Genomic DNA, 22588 nt, shown 5'->3' with positions numbered 1-22588 from the left:
GCAATTAGGACGAGGAAGAGAAAGGGAAAACGGAATCCTGCTGAAAGCGAGGAAGATCCCATGGAGCCCAGCTTGATCTGTTTGTGTGTGCACATTTCCATAGATAGTCTTTAGAAAATCAGAGAATTTTTTCAGGTGTGTCGAGATATTAAATTCAGGCAGGTAATGGCCAGGGGCCTGTGATGGGGTGTATAAACTCTACACCTGGACAATAAGGGTGAAGGCAGTGGTTTTCGAACTACCCAGAACTGGGAGATGGAATGTCGGGCGCTGGGGCTCGTTGCTGCAGGGGGATCAGGTGAGCAGTGCGGTTTTAAGACAGCTCGCTGCCTGTCCTGGCACCACAGACTCTGCTGCACCCCAGAAGCAGCCGGCAGCAGGCCTGGCTTCTAGGTGGGGGTGGAGGAGAGCACAGGGCTCCACACACTGCCCCTGCCCCACGCACTAGCTCTGCACTCCCATTGGCTGGGAACCTGCTGCCAGTTCCTTCTGGGGCGCAGCATAGCCAGGAGAGGCAGGAAGCCGGACTGTCCTGGTGAATTCCAGACACCTGGCAATCCTCAGTACAGTCCAGGATCTACCTCAAACCCAGATACCCTGACCCCACTTCCTTCATACCGCTTCTCTGGGGCCCCACCCCGGCTCATTCCACCCTCCCTCCCTTTCACCAGGCAGGGGCAGAGGGTTGGGACACAGGCTCTGGTCTTGAGCGAAGGGATTTGGAGTGTGAGAGGGGCTCTGAGCTGAGCTGGGGTGCAGGAGGGGGCTCAGGGTTCAAGCTCTGTAAGGGAGTTTGGGTCCAGGTCTAGGACAGGGGCTTGGGGTTCATGACTGGGGTAGGTTTGGGATGTGGGTTCCAGCTGGGCATTGCTCACCTCAGGTGGCTCCTGGGTGGTGATGCAGGCTCCCCCCTGCTCCTGGCCCTGCATCACTCCCAAAAGCAGCCAGCAAACTCCCTCCCAAGCCCTGTTGTGCCCCCCCAATGACTGGTTGGAGACCAGTGCCCCAAGGCACCTTAGAAAGGAAGAAAAGGAGCCTGTGACCGGCACATACCCTGCACTGGCCCTTTAAGGGCAAAACCCCAGCCCTGAGTGAGGGCTGTGAGTGAAGCCCCGGCTGAGGCAGCTCTGGCTAACGAGGGCCCAGCTGGGGGCTGTATAAAGAAAGACTCCTGGCAAGAGGGGAGAACTGGCCGATGCTCTGGCTAGGGAGCAGGGGGGACTTGGCTGCCTGGGAAGCAGGAGGGTTCCTGGAGGTAGAACAGGCCTGGGGAAGCTCTGGCCAAGCAACCCCCATGGTAGGCAAAGGCAGCAGGTCCACACCCCTTTGCCAGTGCTGAGTGGCCATTACAGACGGCAGTTTGCCCCTGAGGCAGGGTTGGCTGTGGGTCACTGAGGCAGGGGCTAGATGAAGGTTGGCCGTGGGTCACTGAGGCAGGGGCTAGATGAAGGTTGGCCGTGGGTCACTGAGGCAGGGGCTAGATGAAGGTTGGCCGTGGGTCACTGAGGCAGGGGCTAGATGAAGGTTGGCCGTGGGTCACTGAGGCAGGGGCTAGATGAAGGTTGGCAGTGGGTCACTGAGGCAGGGGCTAGATGAAGGTTGGCCGTGGGTCACTGAGGCAGGGGCTAGATGAAGGTTGGCCGTGGGTCACTGAGGCAGGGGCTAGATGAAGGTTGGCCGTGGGTCACTGAGGCAGGGGGGGTCCAGGGAAACTGGGGGTTCCCTTGGAGAAGGATTGGGTTCCCTTGGAAGGGGAGGCCCCTGGAGTGTGCAGTTGGGTAAACACCCCTCTCCCCCAGAAGGGGACGCGGAGACACTGGAGTGGGCGCTGCTGGAGGGCAGAGTCCTGAAGAGGACGCTGTGGTCAAAGGGTGACGTGGGTCTGGACTGGAAGGAAGAGCGAGCACACGGGGACACCAGCTAGAGAGAGGCATCCAGTGAGCCGGTGAAGCTAATTCCCTGGACTGCCGGTGGGAGGCCTCGGGGTGGTGAGTCTGCTCCGTGACGTGGGGGAGAACATGGGCACGTGCGGTCCCCTCTGATGTGAGGGGGCTGTTGGATAGACTTGGACCCTGGGGCTGTGCTGCCTACGACAGTTAATTTTTGGAACTCTGGCCATTGGGCCACGCCACCCTGTGACCAAGGGGGCTATTTTAGGAGCTCTGGCCATTGGGCCACGCCACCCTGTGACCAAGGGGGCTATTTTAGGAGCTCTGGCCATTGGGTCGTGCCACCCTGTGACCAAGGGGGCTATTTTAGGAGCTCTGGCCGTTGGGCCGTGCCACCCTGTGACCAAGGGGGCTATTTTAGGAGCTCTGGCCATTGGGCCGTGCCACCCTGTGACCAAGGGGGCTATTTTAGGAGCTCTGGCCATTGGGCCGTGCCACCCTGTGACCAAGGGGGCTATTTTAGGAGCTCTGGCCGTTGGGCCGTGCCACCCTGTGACCAAGGGGGCTATTTTAGGAGCTCTGGCCATTGGGCCGTGCCACCCTGTGACCAAGGGGGCTATTTTAGGAGCTCTGGCCATTGGGCCGTGCCACCCTGTGACCAAGGGGGCTATTTTAGGAGCTCTGGCCATTGGGCCGTGCCACCCTGTGACCAAGGGGGCTATTTTAGGAGCTCTGGCCGTTGGGCCGTGCCACCCTGTGACCAAGGGGGCTATTTTAGGAGCTCTGGCCATTGGGCCGTGCCACCCTGTGACCAAGGGGGCTATTTTAGGAGCTCTGGCCATTGGGCCGTGCCACCCTGTGACCAAGGGGGCTATTTTAGGAGCTCTGGCTGTTGGGCCATGCCACCCTGTGACCAAGGGGGCTATTTTAGGAGCTCTGGCCGTTGGGCTGTGCCGCCCTGTGACCAAGGGGGCTATTTTAGGAGCTCTGGCCGTTGGGCTGTGCCGCCCTGCAAACAAGGGGGCTATTTACAGACTCGGGCCATCAGGCTATACGAGGGGATCTGTGAGACTGGAAGGGGGAGGAGGGGACGGATGTTTATTGGCAGGTGTAGGTGGTCCAGCTTGCTGAGCAGGGACTGGTCTGGTCACTACAGGGGTGCGCACCTGGACTCCAGGGGAAACCAGGCACCAAGAACTGGGGGTCGGTGCCTGGACCCAGGATTTGTTTGGCCTGTGGGCGCAGGGGATACCTGAGGAAGGAGTACCCCTACTGGGTTGGCGCACGGAGGCCCCACCCAGATAGCATGGACAATGGGAGAGATGGACAGTGGTACTCTTGTGAGCGGCAGAGAGATCTAATACTGACCACCCGGCGGTGCATCATGGGTGGTGGGGAAGGAAGGCATTGCCTTCCCCAAAATACCTACGCTCCACAGCCACCTGGGCAAGCCGGCGCCGACTTCCCAGCTGAGGCTGTGGCACAGCATCTCCAGGAGGCCAGGAAGGATCAGGCGGCGCTTGGCTCCACCGAGGCTGGGAGAAAAGATGGCTGAAGGGGCGGGGCTGGAGCTTGCCTTCCCCAGCTGGGCCTTCACCCACTGCCCATGAGATGTGCATATTGTGCCAAGCTTTTCTTGACAGTTTTATTTTCACTTGCGTGGCGCTCCTGTTGCGAAACTGAGAGCAACACTGCGTATTAAAAAAGTCAGCTATCTTCTGTTCAAATAAATACAGCTATTTCGAGCTTTGCTTATGGCTAGATGACGACTCATGATAACAGGGAAATTAACAAATGCTCTAGATCTTAGGACAAATAAAATGTAATTTTAGTCTGATTAGCATCCTACGTGCTCAATAAAAAACTAAAAGAAACCACGTGGAACAAAAAATGATCTTAAAAGCCAGAGCCGGAATAGAGCTATTAGCTCATCTTGTCCATCTGCCTAACAACTGTGTGTTCTCAAATGTTTTGTCTAGCTCAGCTGAAAATGACTCAAGCCATGGTTTCATTGTCCAGTCTGGTATTAAATGACTCAAACCTTCTCCCGCTTCCGTTGCCTGCAATTCCATAGTCTAATAGACCCTTCTGCTTTAGGAAATTGTTTCCTGATATTCGATCTAAATGTTCCCCATGTCAGTTTCGTCTTGCGAGTTAAGCACTTGCGCCACCCAAAGTAATTCAGTTTTCCATCCTTTGTTTGCACTTCTCGAATCCTGAGAGGTTAAATGCAGAGACTGATCCCATTTCCTCCTCTGTGTGCACAGTTCTGGAAAATCACACCGTGTTTTTCCCGTGTGTAGCGATATTAAAGTCAGGCAGGTAATAGCTATGGGACTGTGATGGGGTGTCTAAATCCCACACTGGGACATTAACGGTTAAGGAGCAGTTCTGTAGCCACATGGACACCTCCCTGTGGGAAGGCTATTTTATTAGATCTCTCTGCAGCTCATGAGAGCACCAACCAGCAAGTTTATTGACTTGCCCACGTGACTGGACAGGAGTGGTCATGCAATATATATCCCTGACCTTTAATATTCTTTCCTGTAGTCCTCAGTTTTGTTCTGCTTTTCTGGATTCCTGCCAGTTTACCATCCCCATTCTGCAGTGCCCAAAATGCTGGGCACCTTTCTTAAAAAGGATGCTTAGAAAATGTATTGGTTCCCTTTTGACTAGATTTCATTCAAGCATAAGAAAGAGGCAGTCATGCTTTGGATGAGATGCTAAAAAAGATCTCTTCTGCCTTGCCTCGTGAGGCTGAACAAGTGGAAGTTAAAGATTCCCCAGTAAGTAGAGAGCAGTAGCTCTTCTGTCCCTCTTCCCAGCAGACTCGAACTCGAATCATGACTGGTGAGCCGTTACTGAGCACAAAATGGAAGCTGGCTGTGTGCACGAAGCTCACTGCAGGATGGTTCTCCGTAGCGGCACCCTCAACGCACCATATCGCTGTGTAATGCAATTTGAGATGCCTGGAGTCTCAATTGCTCAATGTGAAATGAACTCCCTTTCCGGGCTGTTTACTGTATTGCAGTCAAGATGCTTTTAAGTTTTTTTTTTTCTGAAGCATTTTATGGAGTGTGTTTTCCCTAAAGGATGCTTTTTGAAGTGGATTTTCCAAGTCAGCTTTTTTTTTATATATATATATATAATTACATCATGTTTGCTGATTCTGGCTCAGGAATTTGTAACAAATGAATGTTGTATCTGCCTTTTGTTGCACTAAATAAATACAGTAGAGAGGAAGGAATCCAATCAGCTGATTAGCTTGGGTTCAGATTAAGGCCTGGTGTACAAATAAAATTTACGTGGACAAAGCTAAGTCAGTGGGGTATGAAAAATCCATACATCTGACCACTATAGCTATGCGGAGATAACTCGGCCAGGACTACATGAGGGGGGCAAAGTCAAACTAAGGCTATGTGACTACTGTAAATGGAGTTGATGTACCTTAGTTCCATTTATCGTGGCTTCCTGGCTGTTGGGGGTTGACAGGAGAATTTCTCCTGTCAACTTCTTACTCTTTCTGACCCAATGGATACCAGAATCAATGGAAGCGGGATCAGTGGTGGATTTTGTGGATCTTTATTAGACTTGCTAAATCAATCCCAGGAAGATCGATTTCTGTGGCTTCGATCTCCCAGTAAGTGAAGACAAGGCCACGGTTACGTTAAAGGAAGAAGACTTCTATCTGTGTAGCTACTATTGTGGGTGGGGGGTGTCTTTCTACACCAATGGAAAAGTCAGTGTAGGCTTTGTCTATGCCAGGGGTGGGGAACCTTTTTTGGGTCAGGGCCACTGAACCAAGGAAAAATCAGTCGGGGGTCACACACAAGTGAGAAGCCCCAAAAACCCCAAACCCTCACTCACATGGCCCCTGACTGAGAAGGAGAAAGATACTCACCACATTCCCCATGCACACCGGAGCCCAGTGGGGCCCAAGCTAGTAGATTTTGTGTGCTCTGGTCCCTCAGTAGGCACGGGCTCCCCTGTGCTAGGAGGGGAGTCCTGAGCCTTGGGGGCCAGATCCGGGCAAGCCAGGGGCTGCATTTGGCCCAGGGGCCTAAGGTTCCCCACCCCTGGTCTGTGCTACAGAGTATGCAGGCTTAGCTACAGCAACGTAGCAATGCTGGTGTCGAGTGGGCATACGCTTAGTAACAAAGGAACTCATGGTTTATTTATTCCTGGTGTTTGACCAGCCACTCTGGGAGTTGCCCAGAGGCTGATAGAGAAGAGGTTTAAATTATTGTATGAGTTCTCAGTCAGCAAATTGTAATCAGTGTTTAAGTAAGTTTCAAAGTCTATCAAAATTTTCCCATAGGTCATTTGTCCTCTGCTTTAGTGCTACTGTTGGAATCATTCTGTACAACTAATTATAGTACCAGGCTCATGTGCGGGGAAGACTTTTCTGTGACTCTAAAGTGGGTGTGGTTGTGATCTTTTTAGCTCCTCTGAAAAAAATCAGTGTTTAAAAAAAAGGGGAGGGGGCAAAAACCCAAACCAAGCCTCGGGAGTCAATATTCGATGTAAGTGGGTGTGTAGACCAAACTTTTATACAGCTACATGTCTGGTCTGGCGTGATTTAGTTAGCTGGATGTGTGCTTATCATGGGTGTGGCCAAGTTTCCTCCGGTCCCATAAAGTTTGTTGGCAGCCACCAGTCCTGCTCTCTGTTCTGTTCTGTGATTTATCTCTAAATTCCCCCTAAATGTGTTTTAAGAGCCCAGTATGCAGTGGAAGTGTTGGTGATGCTGTTAGACAATATTGATCTCCCATGGTCTGGCTGGTGCAAAAGTCATGCAGATCCTGAAGAGTCACCGACTCTGTTACAGCGTTGCAGCCTGACTCATAAGGGCAGCGCTGCTGACGTGCTTTGTGGAGAAAATATTTTTTTAAATGAAATACATAAATCTCTGGACTTTGCGGTGAGACATGAGCGCGAGAGAGAGCAGGAAGGTCACATCTTAGGCTTGTTCATCCTACCAAGTGAAATCAGAGTTTGCTTCTCTAGCGGAGTTCTCAGAAAGGGTGGAGCCAGTAGCCACTGAAATTAAGCAGGGCGATGCTCCAGCTGATTTCAGTCAACGCAGGTCTGAGCACTAAGGGTGTAGTCTGCAGAGAGAACCCAGGGGATTAGCCCAGCACACCCCCCCTCTACCGTCCACCTCGAAAACTCTGCATGGATGTGCTTTGAGCCTGGTGTAGCTGGCCTGAGGGGCTCTGCTTTAACTTAAGTGGGAACTTCACACATTTTGCAGTGAGGGGACAGTTTAAATCGCGTGAGTGCTGATAGTCCTCCAGCAACCTTCCCATAATTCCCCCTGTAGGACAGACAAGTTCTCCCCTGGCTGATTGGGAACGAATCCTAACGTGTCTCGGTGCAAAGAACCGTGGGATATGTCCACAAACACCCACGGGGGCAAGTGCAGAAACAGTGAGGAGGTAGTAACGTGGGAGGCACAAACCTAGGTGAGGTGTCAATCACCCGGGTTCATGCCACAATAAAGACGTGGCCTATCTCACTCCAAACTTTGTTGAAAATGGCTTTAAACTTCACTGGCAAGCTGGGAGATTTCCAATAGCCCTGTACACAGACTGTCAAGACCAGCTAATCCGCTTTGTAATAACTCTCCCTCAAGTTTTAGAATGGCATTTGTCTCCAGTCGCCAGTTTCACCGCAACACAAGTGCTGCTATTTGCTACTATTATCTTGTTGCATGATTTATTAGAAAAATCTTTACTGTGGGGCCTTATGAAATGACCTTTGCGTTTGATTGGTCTGGATCAAATAACTTTCACATTCAGATACCTTGATGCATTTATTTGATTATTTTTTCCTTGTGCTCAACAATAATTTTGTTTATGCGCAGTAGATATTCATAGATGCATGCAGAGATGCCACGAAGCTAAAAAATTCCAGAATTCAGACACAATGCGTCTGAGAACCAGTCTGTGAATGCATCTATGTTGTCTAGAGAGTTATCGGATCTGGCAGTTTATAAAACAAGGTTTGGTAATGCTCCTCCAATCTCCCCTCATCTGAGTTAAAAAACCTGTTCTATGCAAAGCTGCAACCAGCCCTATCCCTCCCCCCCAAAAAAACCCTAATTGAATATTACAAATCTAAATATTTGCTCAGTGAACATTAAATTCTTAATTACAGTGAAGTTGCTACAAATTCTCCTTATAATTTTTTGTGAAAGAACAAAAGCTACAGCATGAACACAAATATTAATAATTGCTTTCTACAATTGCTCTCTCTGAGTGGTGTGGTCCCATCTGGAAATCATTCATTCAAACACACAGCCTACACAATAGATCATTATTTTCCAGTTTAGTATGACTTTTGTTCCCCAGAGCATACATTATATCCAGACTCTTGATGTATTTCTTATCTTCTATATTGTCTTATTAATAGTACACAAACTGACTTGCAAGATTACATCTCTTTTCAACGGTTGAGTGTCCTCCTTTGTAGCCAAAAAGACTTGGATTAGTAAACTACTCATGCACATTTTATAGGACTATTAACTAGCCTCTCCCACTTAGATTTGGACTATTTTTGTTTAAATCCTGACCCAATTGATTGCATTTTTAGTCAAAATAGCCTCATGTTGGTTAAAACACATTGAGACCGTGCGAGAGATTTCCTAGAGGGATGGATTTCTTAGTCTATGGTATCTCATGTTGGCCAACATTCAGATTGAAGTTGTAGTTTAAGCATGCTCACTGCAAAGAGCTGAATGGTTAGGTTGTGCTAACGATGGAACATTTAGTTACATGGTGGACCAGATTCTCAGCTGGTGTAGATTGGTGACTCTACATTGAACCTACACAGTGCCCATAAATTCCAAACACTTGCGTTCCCCAAATGGACAGGAAAAAGTTTTCCTTTCAGAAGATTTCATTGTGGAAAAAGGGGAGAAATTTCAAACAAAATAATAATTGTGCCAATTTCTAGTGCCAACCCTTCCCTCCCTCTAAAAGAACAGCTCTAACTGGGTCCCCAAAAAGCAACACTGATAAAACCACACATCAGTATTTTCCTGCTAACTGAATCCAAATCTCCTTCCCTTTCCTGGAGCTACTTGCAGAAGTAAAACTACTCACACACATGGGTACTTGTAGAATCAGGCTCTTTATAAACTAACCAGGGCAACAGCCTGGCATGAAATCTTGGCCCCGGTGACGTCAATGGAAATTTTGCAGTTGACTGCAGTGGGACCAGTGTTTCAGCCTTTATCTTTATATTTGTCTGTAAAGCATTGCACCCAACCCTAGAACCATAGAAACAGCAAATAATAATGGGAACACTAAACCGTTTCCTCTAATCCAAAGCAGACTTGTGTGGTTATTTTGTGATCTGAGCACTGTCATTTCACGAGAACGCCACAATGAGAACTTTCTGTCCCTATCGGTGAGGTTTCCTGTATTAACACTGACCACCTTCCAATGAACCCAGAATACAGGCAGTCCCCGGGTTACATGGATCCGACTTACATCAGATCCCTACTTACAAACGGGGTGAGGCAACCCTGCACTAGCTGCTTCCCCCCAGCAGACCAGGGAGACGCGAAGCTAGCGCCCCTCCCCCCAGCAGACCAGGGAGACGCGGAGCGGCTTTTCTCAGCAGACACCTCAGCTTGAGAATAAAGGACTGAGGGAAGTGAGGTGTGGGAGAATAAAACTGAGCTCTGGAGAAATGTTTGGCTAGAGTTTCCCCTATAATATGTACCAGTTCCGACTTACATACAAATTCAACTTAAGAACAAACCTACAGTCCCTATCTTGTACGTAACCCGGGGACTGCCTGTATTTACAAATTAGACAGTGAAGTTTAAGTCCTTTGGGGGGATTTTCACTTTTCATGTCAATCACCTTGGACAGTTATATTAGGCAGCTTGTTAAAAGAAACATGAGCTACTTGGGGAAGAAATACACACATATTACTCTACATAAATAGCATATAATTTTATCCCTTTGGTGACTTAGAACGTTGCCTTTTGTGTCCTGGATTATTGGATTGCATTCACAATGTCAAATGTGTGTAGCATCAGAAAAGGTGAAAGCTTAGTGTACTTTCACTTAAAAAAAAAAAAGCAAGCTGTATAGATGTGGTTGGCATTTTTTCCCTCTGATATGATGGTGCAATTATTTCCTTCTTATTGTGTGGGATATTGTTTACCAGGAAGTAATAATATGTTCTTATGCAGGGCTTATGCACAGAGTGGAAATCTTTTAATTGAAATGTAAGTCACCAAAATAGCACGGCTCATCTTAAAAAAAGAAATCCACTTCAAAGCCCAGTTTATAACATTCTCTACAACACTGAGAAAGCAAATCTGCTTGAACATGTATAGGTAAAATGAAATGTTCCGGGTTTGTTTTTAAGAAGTAATTTGTGGATTGAGCTTTAGATGATCACTGATCTGAATAGGACAACATTGATCTAATTAGCAAACAAAGACTATATTAGTGGTGATTAAGATTGCAACTGGAGACGTGTCATCCTCCCAAACCAACATCTTAAAAGCATGGACATAAATTAAGGAGACAGATTTATGCATCCCTTTTCTACCTTCATAATGCCCAGACTCCTATGCTACACTGGGTTTTTACTTCCATCTCTAGCAGATACCCTTAAGCAATGCATACTCACCCTGCTCTGATTCGCATAACCCTCATACCTATACTTCATCAGATTTGCACTCAAGTGCAAAGCCCTTAGCTTGTATAGCAATCACATTGCTAGAGCAGCACAGTTGACTCTCGCATGCCGTGCATTTGGGAAGTTATTTTGCCTTAACACTGCTGGGTTGGTGTTTAGATTTTTGCATTCTGTGCCTCATGCCCCCGTTCTCCTGTGTCAGCTGAGTTCTCCACTCAAACTACACCTCTGACAATGCACCAGAGACTCCCATGATGCACCACTTCGGTTCACAAACAAGGGAGACGATGGTGCATTATGGGAGTCCAGCCCACAGAGACGAATGGGGATATGAGCCTCTGAACTATAACCCTCATGATGCACTGTTGCCAAATGGAAACTCTTTGGTTGTTAGCTTTATAGGTCAGTACACCCTTTAACATCAGCTGGAAACCCACAGGCAGCCAGTAGATCATGGAACAGTAATGTATTATGCACTGAACAAGTAAGTTACTGTAGGATAGGTATGCTTCAGTTTCTGAACGATGAGAGGTATAACCACATGGACAGCATCTTACCACAGCCTGGGTTACAAAGACTTGAATTGTGGTGAGTGATGATGCAGCCACATCCAAGAGGAACATTTGCCACGTTCTCACATTCCCACGTGATAAGTGGCCATTTCAGCTACTGCTGAAGGTTGCCAATGTGACAGTGGCTAGGAATCTAACCAGAGGTTGAAGTAAGAACCACTCAAAGCATTGGAGACAAACGAATGCCTGTGAAATAACGCATCTGAGAGAGAATCTCGGGACTTGTTCAGTATTGCTCACCCAAAATCTTTGCAGCCAGGCTGGGTGTGACCCTCCTTATGAGAGACAGAAGAATCCCATGCATTCCCTTGCACCCCAAGATCTACAAGAACAATGCTTTGTCTTTCTTTATAACCAGGACACCCCCTCTCTTGCTGTTTGTTTCATCTTGTAGATTTCCTTTTGCCATCTCTTCTTTTATCTGAGGCTCAATATGCATATCTGAGGAGGCATACCATGCCCAAGTGCCCAGACAGGGACATAGCTATCTGTCTCCCCTGTGGTCCCATCAGATGTTGGCTTAGAATCTTCCTTATATATCTATCTCCCAGAAATAACTTTCTTCCGCTAGCTTCCTGTAACCGTGAAAGCAGTGAATATTTTATCTTTGCTCACACGTAGCCTGAATGCTTTTAAAGGATGCCTTTTCTAAAGCAAGCTGCAGATTAGCTCAGGACGCTTGTCTGAATTGTAGCTGGTTAAACTGGGCCAGGAGTGAGACTGCGTCAAAGAGTTCAGGGTTGAATAGTTGGATGCACTTTCTGGATCCCTACTGTCTTGGGAGCTTCCCTGCACCCCTGGCTGAGCTAGGCCGTGCCAGGCTCTCTTTCCCCATTCGACTTCTGTTTCAACTGGGAGAGGGCTCCGTAATCCTAGGAACACTGGCAACAGAGGCAAGAGGCTGCCAGACAGCGAGGTGGGAAGGCTTCCTGATGCTGGCAGGAGGCCAGCAGTAGCTGAGGCAGGAGGACTCAGTGGTCTGGAAGCAGTAGGTCTGGGGATGACTGCATGTGTGCAGCAAAGGGGCCGTACAGAGGAGACCCCAGGAATCTGAGACTCCCAGGGCTGGAAGAGACCTCAGGGGGTCGTCGAGTCCAGCCCCCTGCCCAAAGCAGGACCAGCTAGAGTTGTAAGCAACTAGTTGACTATCTGATCAGCATATCCATGTCAGAGAGAGGCAACAAAGGGGGGAGCAGGAGCCAATGCTGGGGGGCACCGGTTCAAAAGCCAGATCTTCTCCCCCCCCCCCCCCCCCCGGCACCATCCTCACAGAGGGCAGGGGAGGCAGAGACGTAGCAGAGGACCCGGTTCCCTCCTCCTCCCCCCGCCCCACTGTGCTTCAGCCTGGGGCTCTTAATATATTTAAAAGGCAGAGCCGCAGTGGGGTTAGCTCCTGGGGCCGGGAACAGATCTCCAAATTCCCCCCCTTATCTACGAACTGACTGAAGCATGAGGATTTATAGCCCTTGTAAAAAGCAGGAAAAAAGTGTGTGTCCTGTGTAATGTAGCTGTGCAGAGTCTCATTATCTGTATAAATGTCTAATCTTTATTAAGCTCTTGACCTCTGTGTTGGCTTGTGTGACGGCATGTCAGGCTTCCCCCGCCTGCTGCACCCCTGTAGTAGCATGAACAGACTCCACCAGCCAGTAGAACAGAGGGAGTTTATTGCTTCTCCAAGATACAGCACAGCACAGATGTAATCTGGTTCCAGGGCAGGCCTAGGATGCCTCAGCCGCCCTTGAGATGGGGGAGACTGGGGGAGCCGCCCCTAAATCCCAGCCTCCTTGCTCAGGCTGTTTCCTCCATGATTCCAGACAGAAACTCTCTCCAGCCCTGCCCCCCAGCCAGGTGCTGGTCTCCGCCTTCCTCCCTTTGTCTCCCTCCATGGGGGGTGTCTGGGTTAATCCACATTTGGGAGAGTCAGTGAGAATCTCCCATCCCAGCGCAGGGGGACCCCGGGTCACAGAGCAGACAGCCCCCCACTACACCACAGCTTGTTGCGATGGCTGATGTGCAGAACGGCACTAAAACAGTCTCTGTTTTTCCTTTCCTACTCCTCTGCACTCGAGCATTGTGTTCTCAGTTTCAAATCAGGGCTGTGCATGGACCAAAGTTTAATTTCTTACAAAGATGTCCGGGGCTTTTCCAGAGTGGCCACAGTACCGGTTGAAACTCTCTGTACCGGGATTCTCTGGTCTGGGAACATCCATGGTCCGGCACGGATGTTGCAGGACCAAAGAGTCCCAGTGGCAGGACCTCCAGCGCATGGCAGCTGCCCAGTGGGTTTGGGAGACCCGGTGTGTGTCTTCCTGGTGTGGCTGGGATCTGTGGTAGCTGTGGTTCAGTGAGACAGGGAGCCGTGGTGTACGGCTGCCCGTCAGGTCCCAGAGCCACGACAGCATTGGCTGCCTGGCAGGGCAGAGGGAGCTAGCAGGAGGTGGGAAGCCAGGAGGCTAGCGGGCCAGGCTGGGGGGCCCAGTGGCAGGGGTCCAGAAATAACCTCCCTCATCCAGGTCCAGTCAGGTTCTGAGGGTGCTGGACCAGGGAGGACTTACCGATGGTTAGTTTTGAATGCGTCTCGACTCTTGCATCTATTACTAATGGTCCCTTGGTTTGAGAAACACAGCTAGTCTAACGTGCTTCTGTCTGGCTTGCAGTGCGGACATTGTTGGGTGCACATTTATCTTAACAAGCAAATTCATCTTTGTTAGATGATCTATTTTCTCAGTTCCAGGAACTGAACCGAAATCATCCATTTTATGTAAATTAGCTCACCGATTATCACAGAACCAAGAGCACAATAGCATGATAGTGTGTCTTAGACGGCAGTCGCCTTAACAGAAAGTCTCTCCTGATGAATCTTTGGGGACGTGCCTGGGGTTATGGAGGAAATTGTATCCATCAATTTTAATATTTCAAGAAATGTGCACGAAATGGTGCTACTCAGGATGGCTACAACAGAGAAGCTATACGTTTTGGGATGTCATTTTGACACTAAGGAAAGACACCTGGGATTCTGTAGCTCAATGTTATTTTAATATTGCTTTTGACTGTGAGTAAAGCTTTTAGAGAGAGGATTTGTTTTAATCCCTTGAGACTTTAGAATCATAGGACTGGAAAGGACTTCAAGGTCTAGATAATACTTAGTCTCCTACCAGGAGACTAAGTATTATCTAGACCAGCCTTGACAGTTTATCTAATCTGCTCTTAAAAACTCTAGTGATGGAGATTCCACAACCTCCCTGACAGGTAGGAATTTTTTCCTAATGTCTAGTCTGAATCTTCATTGCTGCAATTTAAGCCCATTGCTTCTTGTACTATCATCAGAGGTTAAGGAGAATAATTTTTCTCCCTCCTTCTTGTAACACCCTTTCAGGTATTTGAAAGCTGCTATCAGGTCCCCTCTCAGTCTTCTCTTCTTAGATTAAACAAACCCAGTTTTTTCAATCTTTTTCTCATACCTCATGTTTTCTAGACCTTTAATCATTTTTGTTGCTCTTCTCTGGTCCATCTCCAGTTTCTCCCCAACTTTCTTAAAATGTGGTGCCCAGAACTGGATATGGTATTCCAGCTGAGGCCTAAACAACACATAGTAGAACAGAAGAATTACTTCATAGACTTACTTACAACACTCCTGTTACTTCATCCCAGAAATGGTTGTGTGTGTGTTGATTGTTTTGCAACAGTGTCACGCTGTTGACCTTTATTTAGCGCATCAGATCCAGTGAGGAAGCTGGCCTATAGAGATAAACAAAATAGAATTATGGAAGTCAGAGATAGAAAACACGCATGCTGTTCATTGAAGGACTACTCCCTACAGTAAATTGTCAAAGATAAAATTCCCATTCATTTCAAGGGGACCAGAATGTCACCCTTAATATTTAGCTTCTTTATTTTTTTGTTTGTGATTAATTTTAGTTTTCATAAAGAAACTAAGAATGAAAAATGCAAAAACATAAATGATTTACAGCTCTTTCGTGCTACCAAATACTTCACGTTTTACAGGAGAGCGAGGAATATGATGCAATTCCACCACTTTACAGCTTGTCAAAGGTTCCCAGGCTGGACAATATAAAACCAGACAATATTGTACAAACATAACATCTTACAGTGAGGACACTAATACCCAAATAAATGAAAAGGCCTACGCAAATAGCCTACAAGGGAAGGAGAAGGCTTGGGTGGGATGGGAACAACTGGGGAGATTGGGTGGAATGAAAGTCTCGAATTATGTGAGCTAGCTCAGTATTCTTTAGCCAGATGTAACAAGGTCCTAATTTGTACAAATTCACACCAATGTTTTCTAGGTCATTAAACTAGGCTTTCTCCATCAACTCAGACAGGTCCAAATATCACTGCTCTTTTGTAGTGCTGGGTCTTCAATTTGTGTAAAGTCCCGCTCTTGGTAATCATTGAGGGCCTCAAAAAACAAAGGCTGTGTGGCGCAGTTAACCTATCAAAGGAAGTGCATTATCTAGGCCAGTGCCTTATTTGCCTTTCCAGACCACCACACCCCTTTAGGAGCCTTATTTGTCTTGTGTATCTCCAATTTTCATCTCACAAGCGACGTGTTTACAAAATCAAACAAAACTACAAAAGTTGCACTGTACTAAATTACTGAAAAATGGTTGATTTCCTCATTTTTACTGTATCATTATAAAATAAATCAATTGGCAAATCTTGTTCTTACATTTCAGTGTATAGTCTATAGTGCTGAAAATTGTTGTTGTCTGGAATGTTAGTTTGTACTCTCTTTGCTACTCCTTTTTATGTAGCCTACTGTAAAACTAGAGAAATGTGTAGGTGAGTTGATATACCCCTAGAAGACCTTTGTGTGCCACCAAGGGTTTGCATATTCCTGGATGAGCTGACAAAGTGGGTTTTGGCCAATGGAAGCTTATGCCCAAATAAATCTGTTAGTTTTTCAGGCTATGTCTACACTAAGTTTTGGTGACAAAAGTGCTGTCGACATGTAAAAGTGAAAACTGGTTAAGATGTTTTTCCTGCCTCCCATTTCATGCCCACATTGCCAGCTCCCCTGTCGGCAGATGGAGCAAAGCAATATGGGTAAGCATCCCACAGTGCCGTGTTGTGGGAAGGCAAGGGCTGATCCCTGCATTTCTTGAGATTCTCTCTTGAGTTCTCCCACAGCTTTCTCGGCTGCTGGGAGCAGCATCATGAGTAGCTTTGTGAGCTCTCTGTGCTGAGGAATGTCAAAGCAGCATAGCCATCTCTCCAGCCCTCCCCCTGTAGCAGCAGCCTGCTGCTGTGTTTCTAGCAGGGCAGAATAGGAGCATTCCAGTCATCTGTTTTTTGTTTGTTCCCCAAACGGAGCAGCTCGTTCAGCTGTCAGATACTTCCCAGGGCTTTGAAAGGGGACCGATGCATGCCTGCAGGGCACCAGAGACCACAAAACACTGAACACAGCCATCAGGGAAGGCATGGTGGGATACTGGTGGAAGCCAGTTCTCTCAACAAAACAAGCAACAGAGTCCAGACTGGCTCTTTGTCGACAATAAAGGGATGGGTAAAGACAAAAGTGTCTCTCGGTGTTTTTTCCGATAAAGGTTGCATTGTCGTGTGTACACTCTCAACTGTTTTGTTAACAAAAGGCACTTTTGATGACAAAACATGCCTGTGTAGACAAGGCCTAAGGTGTCACAGGACTCCTCATTGATTTTTGCAGATACAGACGAACACAGCTACCCCTCTGATACTGCCCTAGAATATAATTTTCAGCTGAGATTTGGTTGTTGAAACCAAGCACCATTTTCGCTCTTGTGTCCACCTTCTTTGACGGCTGCCTTACAGTCGGACAGTCCCTTGGCATATGTATCAGGCTTCCTTTATTGCAGAGCCCAAAAACATTAGCGGACAAGCCGCCCTCCTCTCCCTGCCTCCCCCACCCCCACCTTTCCACAACCTCTGGGGCATCCGATACATTTCAAATAGAATCGGTTACTGTATCAGGTATAGTCATATACTGTGCCATCAGGGTTCTTTGAAAAGTTGTGAGAACTTTCCTTTACATGCTTTCACAAAGAACTGCAAGGGAGTTCCTTTTCATTAGCAAAGTCTATGTGGTGCTATTGGGCCTAGGGAGGTTGAGGCATTTCCAAGGCTCCCAATAAGTCCGGAGCCTCTGGCAGTCGTCGGACATCCGGACCAAGCTGAAATGTCAATGGTTTAGTTGTAAGTACTGCCGCTCTGCTGAGGGTGGCAGGTCACATTGTTGCTTTACTTTTAGAAGAAAAACAAAAGACCTCATCCTTGGCTAATTGGGAGACAGCTTAGTCTTGTTTTAAAAGTTCCCATACAACATGGCTCTGGGGCTTTGAGTGCAGTTGTTCATGCTTATGTGCATAGCTGTAATGGGGCATGCAATTACAACTACAGACTATTGCTAGGAACAATTAAACAAGGCCAACGGTAGGCTGAGGAAAATAACGAAGGTGAAAGCTCGCCATTAGAATTTTGAAGCGAGCGATATGTATGATCAATAGGCTTGTGTCACGACAGACCAATTTCAAGGATGAGATGAATAAAATGCTTAGTCCTTTGACTAGCAGCTGTTTGTATTTTTTTTAACTTTCTTAGAGCTTGTAAGGGCTACTTAGCTCCAATCCCTTTGCTACGCACAGTAGCAGATACACACACACACACACACACATTAAAATCCTGCCCAAACATATTGCTGATACAGTGTTGTGTTGGGTTTTATTTTCCCCGGTTGCATCTGTGGTTTTTGGAAAGCTTGATTTTGTGTCAAGTTTTCCACCCTTGTAGAAGGAACCCCTCCCTTCCATGTGGTGAAATCTATCTCAATTTCTGTTAAATAACTAGGATCGATTACACTCGTTCTTGCTCTGTTGCTGACATGAGCACTCTCAACAACACCAGCGAAACACATATTCTTTGCTTTCCACACTAATGAGCCATCCTGAGTCGCTATATTAAATCAATTTACGCAATTTTTTTATTATTATTATTTTTAGCTCCCAGCCTTTCCTCTAAGCAAGCCTGTTAAAAAATAGTGGTAAATGACTGTGGGTAATCATTTTCTCTTGGCCTTTTCCATTAGAAATACTATTTGGGAATTGTTCTGCCAATTCTGTATTACTGTGGGAACATTTTCTGCAGAACTTTCTGTCACCGGAAGAGCTTTGTATGTGGGCTACTTTGCCAATTGTGCCTGTCATTTCTGGTTTAGTATTTGATTCTTCTTCCCTATTTGTTCCCCTTTATTCTTCACAGTGCAGGCATTTCTTGCACACCAGTTTATCTGCAAGAATGAGTAATCCCTTCTCCTGCAAGGATTAATGAGAGGAATTTTGTTACCTCGGTTATGTAGAACGTCAGACTAAATGTTGCCCCTTCTGGCCTTAAAATGTGTGAGTCTACAAGATCCTGCTTTTCTAAAAAACGGAGACTATTCAAGGAAGCTATATTTCTAATGGCATGTCATTCCTTTAATATTTCTGCAAATCCAGTGCCCTTCCCTTTAAAATTGGATTTGTCTCATGCTATTCCCCTTGAAAACCTCACTTTCACCAACACTCTTTTGACAAAATGAAGTCCTTTTTGATTGCCATATTGGGGACCCTTCAGAAAGTCAGGCCCTTTTGAGATGTGTGTCTGCACTGAAGTCATGGGGTGTGATTGTAGCTTGAGTAGATAAACCCAAGCTAGCTTGAATTCAGCTACCTCATGTCATGGAGTAATGAGGATGCGGCAATTTATGGGCTCACACTTTGGTGGTGTCTAACCCTCTGAGTAATTACCCAAGTTCTGGGGTGATTAAAACTAGCTTGTTAATATCTATGGGTGCATCTACACAGCACCCTTACCTCAAAATAAGCTGCGCCATTTGCGCTACACTAATTGCATAGCTTATTTCGAGGTAATTTCAAAATAGCTTATTTTAATTTCAAAATAAAGCGCTATTCTGACACATCCCTGAACCCTCCTCATTTGAGGGTTACAGGGATGCCAGAAGAGCGTACCCATTATTTTGAAATAAATAACGGACGCGTTTAAAGACACAGAATTGCTATTTCGGGATACTTCCAGTATCCCAAAATAGCCCCACTGTCTAGACTATGCCTGTGTGATCTGTAGTTAGTCCCCATGATTGCAGTTTAGACATTAACCCTCAGTTTGGCCACTCAGAAACTGCAGTGTCCCCAAATCACCGCTTACCTGCAAACGTCTTGGGACAGAGCGTTTGCTTCACCCAAGTAAGCTTTCGACTGGGTTTTTGTTTCAGGTGGCACAACATGCATTTTAATTTGCCAAGATTCCTCTGCAGTGTATGTCTCCCTCAGCAACAGGTATCCAGGTAACCATACCAATGTTATTCCCCAGCAAAGTGCCTGGAGCAACTTGTTTCTTCAGTCCTCAGGAAGAGCAGTTCAGCAATTACTGTACAGTTTAGTTTTCACTCTGGTGCTGAAATTGACATCTGAACAATACGGGTTTCTAGTTTGTCACTCAAAGCCAGGCACCTTCTAAAGCATCAGAGGTTTACACACAGGTCAAGATCATCTGAGCAGTCCTAGGTAAATTTCATTAAAACTCATAATTACAGTAGTGTTAAGATTATGTTGCATTGGATTGTATGTTGGAGGATTTTAAAAATACTTTCCCAAATGATTTCTGTTTGATATTATTAAAATGTTTATGGAAACATAAGTGCATGAAAGACCTCTCTGGGTACTCCTTGCATTTAAAAGCATATAGTAAGAAGCTTATAATAGTTTGCAACTATATGTGTATTGTTAATACCTTTGCTTTCTTCGCTTGTTTTTTGAAAGACAACCATCTTGTTGAGCGATTTGTGTAAATAGAAATATTTACCTTTTTAAAAAAAAAACAGGAATTTTCTCTCAAAAAAATCTACCTCTAATCATTTGTGAACACTCCGTTCCCACAATTAAGTGGCGCGTTATGTCGGCACTCAAACACATTATAACCATAGTAATACTGGCCTTGATTCTCCATGACCTTCGGCCATGGGCACGCTTGCTCAACCCCAGACTAAAGAGGCTGTAAAAGGTGACAATTTTTATTTGCCTTGTATTGTACTTTTTCCCAGCCCAGCTGTAAATAACTACTGAAGGTCACGGTCAATAGAGAACAAAACCCAGAATTTATACACCCGGAAACAATGTCCCTTTTTTTCCCCGTACTATTAGCTGATGAGCCTGTCTTTTTAAGACCATGTCAGCAGAAAGTCAGAGCAAATAAAGCAAAGCACAAAAAAAAAAGCCATGCTACATGATTCCAAAGGAAGGCCCCTGCCTTAGGCATGGCAATGGTTAAAATAGAAAATACCTAAAATATGTACATTAAATAGTTGTCAGGCGCAGGGAAAGAGAGCTTGTGGTGGTTGCTCCAGGGGTTATCTGACCTGTGCTACCACAAAGGCTTGATTGCCCTTTAATTTAAAAGCATGATGGTGCAACCCCTGAAAAGTTGATGGCAACATAGTACTGGCCTTACTTTGGCGAAGTCCTAACACACACGCTTGGGTGCTGCTGGCTGCAATGGGGCTTTTGAATTTGTCTCAAGAACATGTTTGAAGCTTTACAGACTATGAGGATGGGATTAAAGTCGAGCTTATGCCCAAAGGCCGTAGTGAAGCCGGGTCAGAAATAACAGCCAAGAGGCGACGTATGCCAGGTGAGGTGTCTCGTTATCAGAGAGAATCAGAAGTTGGAAGAGACTTCTTCTCATCAACCCTCCACTTGGTAGGTAGCCAGAAAGGAACCATTTCACGGGCCAGTCCCATTAAGGGAGGACTTTTGCCTGCTTTGTTGTATGGTCTTTGTCCAGGAACTGGCCCTGAGGTAGGCTTTATCTGTCGGTTCTACTGTCCCTCTTTCAGGTGTCCTTGTCCTCTAGAGCTGCGAAGGGGAATTCTGGCTTACTTATAATTAGGCAATTGTATGATGTTGGGGTCGGGCTTTAATTTTTTACCTCCCTGGAAATATTCTGGAATTTCAACTAAAAAAGCTTTTCAGTGGAGATTTATAAAAACTCTGCTGAGTTTCCACTTTGAGATTCCATATTTAGAAGGTCTTCTCTAGCTGGCCTGCATGCACGAAGAGCTTTCAGCATGAACACTTTCACATTTTATAATAACGGATGTAGCCTTTTTGCAGCAGCTGACCTTTGCAGCAGTCTCTGTAGTGATAATAGATCCTGTTTCCCCAAGTGGTGCTCTTTTATTGATGTGAAGACCTGCAGTTTCATGTAAGCAATCAAGGAATGCCCATTCTGACTCTTGGCCACGGTGCACTTATAGTTTGCATGTCTCAGTAGTGGGAGTCGGGCAAGTCATGGTCTCTGACGCATGTGTGTACTGATGGGCAGGGCTCGACAAATAATACAATCTACTCGCCCCGGGCGAGTAGATTGTAACCTGGAAGAGCTGGGTTCGGGCGATCTGAGCATGCGCAGATCGCCGGACAGTGCGGCTGGCGAGCAGGGCTCGCCATGGTTCGGCGAGCCCTGCTGATGGGTGTGTAAGGGCTGGATTTTCCAGCCTGGCTAAACAGTGCTCAGTGCAAGTTCATGAGGAGAAGGGAAAGACAAGGGGTATGTTTACGCTACGGGACAAGGTTGAACTAAGATATGCCACTTCAGCTATGTTAATTGTGTAGCTGAAGTCAAAGTATCTTAACTCGACTTTTGGCACTGTCCACGCTGCAGGAAGTCAAAGAAAGAACACTCTCCCTCCGACTTCCCTTACTCCTCATGGGAGTAGGACTACCGGCATCGACCCAAGTGGCCCTATCAGTTCGAATTAACGTGTCGTCACTAGACCGCTAGTTCGAACACTGGAAGGTCAACAGCAGCAGCTTCAATCTTTTCTGTAGTGTAGAGGTACCTAAAGGCAGTTGTAGGTCACATTGACATCTTTCCGGTCTCTCAAAGAAGACCAACATCTGACCCAGCTACCAATAGCTACATATGTCCCCTTTCGCCCCCTCACAGCCCAGTGTCGGGGAATCCTCCATTAGCTGGATTACAGAGCTTTGTATTGTGCATGTACAGTTACATATACGTTGTGCAGGCAGTGTGTGTGTGTGTGTGTATAAACATGTCTTTCTGTCTGCATCCATCTGTGAGTCCATTTGTTCAAAAACTCCTCCAAAACAGTAAGCACTACAGCCACCAAACATATTCAGTTTCCTCTTCTCCTACCTTAAAGCAAGATCAGGGTTTGGTTGTGCCTGGAAAACTGGAAGCCCTACAAGCCTTAGCTCTACAGGCAGGCTGGTTTGGCTGCTGGCTGGTAAATCTCCTGGCCACAGCCTGCCTCTGGCACCCCAGCCCCTCCCTGCCCCAACCCTCTGCCCCCCACTCAACATACTCAAATTCTCTGCCCCCTTCTTGCACCCATACCCCCTCCCAGATCTGTCACCCCAGTCTCCTGCCCCAGATCACAATCTCCTTCTA

The 22588-nt window shown here is 46.8% G+C and overlaps 1 protein-coding gene across 2 annotated transcripts in view; it reads left to right on the top strand.

Moving 5' to 3' along the window:
• PRICKLE2 (prickle planar cell polarity protein 2) overlaps positions 1-22588 on the top strand; it is a 223627-nt gene that overhangs the window by 58117 nt on the left and 142922 nt on the right. The window contains exon 1 of one of the 2 annotated variants that reach the window (XM_075938506.1): positions 1800-1988. The exons of the other annotated variant lie outside the window; for it this stretch is intronic. The gene's annotated coding sequence lies outside the window, so the exon portion shown is untranslated. Of the gene's footprint in view, positions 1-1799; positions 1989-22588 lie in introns of those variants that run through there. 2 annotated transcript variants of the gene reach the window in all.

This window comes from Pelodiscus sinensis, chromosome 11, assembly GCF_049634645.1.
Source record: "Pelodiscus sinensis isolate JC-2024 chromosome 11, ASM4963464v1, whole genome shotgun sequence".
NCBI lineage: Eukaryota > Metazoa > Chordata > Testudines > Trionychidae > Pelodiscus > Pelodiscus sinensis.
Note: the sequence above shows the minus strand (reverse complement) of the source record. Positions and strands in the feature narration are given on the sequence as shown.